Below are 5,247 nucleotides of genomic sequence, written 5' to 3' on the forward strand. Positions count from 1 at the left end.
CTCTCCAGCGACATGAATGCGGGGCTGGCGTCGGGCGGGAAGCACACACGGGCAAGGAAGGTTTTTTTGGTGGGTCAGGGAAGTTAGAAGTGGGCGTGGTAGTGGCCCGGACGCACGCAAAGCCTCCTAATTTGTCTCTGGTTTGCTGGAGAAAAGTGCATCCGGACCGCCGAGCGGATCGATACAGACCCGTGTTGGATGACACAACACGCCCGAACCGCCGAGCGAACCGATACAGGCCCGCGTTGAATGGCACAATATGTCTGGACCGCGCAATCCAGATGGTTGCGGGTGGTTTGAGGGCCCACAACGTTTGTATGATCTAACCACAAGGCACCTGCACTTCATTGCACGATCTAACCACAACGTTTGTACCTTTCAAACTTAGAGCCTTGGGGAGGAGGCCCAACTAGGGTGGCGGTTGCGAAGGACGCGCACGGGCAGCAAGATCCAATCAAGAGGAGAAGAAGATAGATCGGACGAGTGCGGGAGAGCTCCCGCTGCCGACCACCACCGCGAAGGGCTTTGCCCTAGCGGCCGCGACCGATAGCGGCGAGGAGGGAAGCGAAGGAAGGCTTAGAAGCGGCGGCGGTGGTCCTGTTGCTCGGGACGCCCGCGGGACGACACAGGCAGATGTTCGTGTTGGTGTCGCAAGCAACCTTGAAAATTTTTCATGCGAAACAGAGCAACGGTGTTTCACCGATGAAACAACAAATTTAGGGTAACATTTGGATGTGACAAAGAACACATAGAATTTTTATTGAATTTTTTTTACATTTCAAAAAGTATTTTTGCGGCGAACTAATCTGTGATTGGATGGTTAGAGGGACAGTGGTATTCCCTGTCCACCAGGATTCAAATCCTAGTGCTCGCATTATTTCTGGATTTATTTCAGAATTTCGGACGATGTGCTTTCAGTGGGAGAAAAGATGATTTATCGGCTCAGTCTTTGAAGATGCTCATAGCGGCAGGGTGTGCGTGTGTGCATTCATAAAGGTGAATGTATACATGTACGTATGAACGCTTGCGTCTGTACTGTGTAAAAAAATATTTTTGCATGCAGGAGTGCGCGCACCCGGGAGCGCCAACAGATTTTCGTACACTGTTCACCCTAATCGTTTAGAGGGAAATGGAGGGTCCTTTTTTTGCGGCGTGGAGGGTCCAGTTGTCATAGATGCTCTAAATACCCCTGATCCCGTCCATCCCAGTTCGAAATTTCCTCATTTGCTATCTTGGCCGGAGAATCCAGTATCCCAGTTTCGAAATCGGTTTGGCTCCAAATTGGTACCACTCTGTGGGGATCAAAGCGGACGCACCTGGCAGTTGACGCAGTAGCCACCTGTCTGAATTGTTTTGGCTCCAACCAATGTGCTGGTAGTTGCATGGTGTACTTGGAGTATTCAAAATAGTGTCGACCTTCCGTGCAAATAAGTGGGATGCAATTTCAAAATTTCTTTAGGGTTGTAAACGGAATTTTAACTCAATAATGGTTGTCCCTCAACAACTAAACAGGTAGTTAGTCTTGCGCACATAGGGTTTAGGATTGTAAACCGACATTTATCCGGTTTAGGTTTTCTATCAGTTAGCAAAATGGTGGCCTCCATTTGCAGTTTGGTTCTCCGGTCTTCTCTTCGTCTCATTGGTACTGCTTTTCTTTTTTAGGTTGGGATCTTAGATTTGTCCACCTTCGGACGCCAACAGTATGGTTTATTCTCCAGGGCGTTGGTTCAGCAGGACTATGGGTTAGAGAATTAGATTATATGACATTTCGCCCGATCAACAATAAAGTTGGCTCTGGTGATGGAAGAGAATTTGTGACAGGCAGGTGCGGGGCACCGATCCCATTTTTCTCTTGGATTTTGTTTTTGAATATTTATATATTTTGAACCAAAAGTCTAAATTAAGTTTCGTTTGCATATTCTTTTCCTTGTGACGAAACTTGATAAGACAGACAGAAAAATCACTAAATTTCGAAACCTAAAAATTTAAAACTTGGTGTGCCCCGGTGCATCCCATGACTTCATAGATCGCGAACCAATCGTGAGGCGGGGCATGGCTGGTCAGGTGCATGCCCCTGCAATTTTTTGCTCTTGCAATGGAAAGGAAACAGTGGCGCGGACTATCAACATGTTTGTTGTTCGTGAGAAATTAAAGAGACAATCTCACCTAGAGAGCTCGATGCATCTTCTTTATTTTGTAGGTTTTTTTTTGCAATGTTTGTACATATGGTTGATTTCATCAAGAGATCTATTGCCTTTTTCAAAAGAAAACTTGTACTATTTATCATGGTATCTTTATTTTTCATAAACTCAAGTTTAATCTGAAACTATAAGGATTAGGCGTGTTTTGTTGTGCCACTAGTGTTGTTGGATTTTCATATTTTTTTACTCCATCTGTTTCAAAATATAATGTGTATTGCACACGTACCCCTTCAACGTTGTGCTCTAGCGGACTCAAGGCGATTAAGGTTACTCGCCTCCTGCCGGCGTCACCTCAAATCTACCCCATCTCATGTGGCCTTATGCCATGGAGACGCGGTGGATCTTGGCCCTTGCCGGCAACAGGCCCTAGCTTCACTTTTAGGTGTCCTTTTGTGTCTGTTTAGGGTATGTGTTCTGTTCAGGAAGGCGAGGCGGCGGCAACTCCCTGAGTATGGATTAATATTCTCCGCGCCTAACCCTCGTCCCGATGCTGCGTGTAGCCTCGTCGGAGGTTGTGTAGAGGTGTGTCTCCGACAGATCTCGTGGGATTTGGTCAGTGTTTGGATGCGGTCTTCGTTCGACTGCGTGTGTGTGTTTACAAGTTGGATCCTTCCCATCTATCATTCTCTTCATCGCATGCGGGTGTTGTTCTGGTGCATTGTCCTATGCGGTTTTACTATGATGACTTCCCGTTTGTATACTAGAAAAAGGTCTGCCCAGCTCCGATAATGGAGGGGCAACGACGGTGGCGTACCTTTAGCTCGCTCTAGTGACTATAGTCATCGATAGGTGATCTATGAACCTGGATGTAATTCTTACTTCGAGTGTTCTTCGTACTATCTTTACATACAGTTGATGAATAGATTGAAAGTTTTATTGCAAAATAAAACAAAACATATAAGGTGTGTTAGTGTTTTGGAAAGTCAAACCTATTTAAGTTTGAACAAATTTGTAGAATATCCATAATATCAAATTGGCATCGTTAGATTCATCAAGAAATGAATTTTCATGTTTTATTTATTTAGTATTGTGGATGTCGATAGTTTTGACTCTGAACTTGATCAAAGTTAAAGAAATTTGACTTTTTTAAAAATGTTGGACTGTGTTTTTCTTTTTATTTATAACACGGTGTTTTGGCGGGTCTTTCGCGGTGTGATTCTGTGTTATCTGCTGATCAACCCATACTTATGTGAAAAATATGATGGGCCGGTGTCTGCATGTACTATTTTTTGTGCTAAAATATCACATGTTGACACTTCTTTTTTCTAGGTGGTAACAGGGTGCACGGTGTTGATATGTTTTATAGGCCAGTTGATGCCACTTGATTTGAAAAAATGTTTTCCCAGTAAAGATCATGAACCTAATCCAAAATTGAATACCTCAATCGAATGGACAAGCTTCAAAATTTATAAGCATTGTGAATTAGAAGAGTCAAATGAGAGAGCCCCTTGATAAATTATTGACCCGGTCAAAATCTGATGGCCCAATTCTAAATTGGAGATCTCAGTTGATTGCGACTAGTTCTCAAAAAAAAGTTAATTGCGACTTTACGAGGACTTAAAATCATAATCCCTTCGTTGGTGCACCAACCAAGGAGGAGGAATCCTCCTCCAACTAGTTTCGCCCCCTAGCTTGTTAGGGTTGCCACATCTTTATTGGTCCCAACATGCCCATTAACCTTTCCCTATGAGGACTTTAGCAATTTCCATCAGCCCATACCCACTAAATAAATTCTAGGGGATCCTGGTAATTACTGGCGCCCTCTCATATTTATATTAGCTTTCCGTAAACTATTTCCGCCTATGCAGTACTACCCGGTATTCTCCGGAACCCTTCCCATAACCCCGAAACGCTTCCAATTTCTCTCGAAACTATTTTTTTTTCAAAACTTTTCTGACAGTAATTTCTCATATTCCTAACTCCTATAGAATTCAACAGATCATAGTCCCTTAAGCATATGTGTCGGGGTTGAGAACGACACCTATGGGATCACAAGAATCCCTACTACGGTTGCCGGGGCGCAGGGTTGCGAGGAGAGCAGGGCTAGTAGACAGCACAAGGATCGTTTACCTAGGTTCGGGCCGCAAGGATGCGTAAAACCCTAGTCCTGCTTTGGTGGGTGTATTTCCGAGAGTTCTTGAGCTCTCGAACTAGCTGTAGTCAGCGTGTGGTTCCAAAGAGCCGAATCCCTCCCCTGGTCGCCTTGGGCCTCCTTTTATAGGAAAAAGGGTTGCCACAGTGGCACACAGGAGGTGGAAAGGTCTACAGTGGAACGAGGTTATCCCTCGTATTACAGGACAAGGTGCATTTAATGCATCACTTAGGTGTCCTCTTGCTTTATCGGGGACGGAGGTGAGGCCCGTCCCGTCCGTCGCCGCTCCTCCTCGCTTCGACACGCGCCTCGACCAGGGATGCATGCGGTGCCATGTAGGCAGGCAGGCAGTTGTGTTGGCGCGGTGGTGGAGCCTCCATGAAGATCTGCATGCTGCCACTCATGCGCTTGATGAGTTGACCTGGGAGCTGCATGTTGCCACGCAGGTGCCCGCCCAGCTGGTTGGACTGGCAGCTACATGTGAACGGTGGTGGAAGCTTGGTTGACGTGGGCTTGGCGGTGGCCTTGCCGACGTCTTTGGCGAGGGCCTTGCCGGGTGGCCCGGCAAGGGCCTCTCCGTGGCTTGTTGTCGTCCCCGACAAGGATCTTGCCGGGGGTCTAGTGGCCTTCCTTGGCAAGGATCTTGCAGAGGACCATCGTCTTCTAATCTGATCTTGAATATGTCCTCACAAAGATCCGCATGCCACCACAGGGGTGCCTTCCCGAGCCCTGGCCCCATGCTGAAGATGGTACTGGGGGCCGTGGGCTCAAGGGTGGCTCGCTCTGTTAGTGCGGGGCAAGCTGCCCCGACAAGAGTCTTGTCGGGGCTGCCGAGGCCACCCGGCAAGGGTCTTGCCGGGGGAATCTGCTTCGTCCCTCTGCTCTTTGTGGTCTTGGCCTTGGCGTCGCTTTGACTGTCTTGGACTTCAATCTTACCTTGGCTCACCCCCCTCG

The sequence above is a fragment of the Triticum urartu genome, chromosome 2A, assembly GCF_056163025.1.
Source record: "Triticum urartu cultivar PI428250 chromosome 2A, HENAU_Tu73, whole genome shotgun sequence".
In the NCBI taxonomy this organism is placed as follows: Eukaryota; Viridiplantae; Streptophyta; class Magnoliopsida; order Poales; family Poaceae; genus Triticum; species Triticum urartu.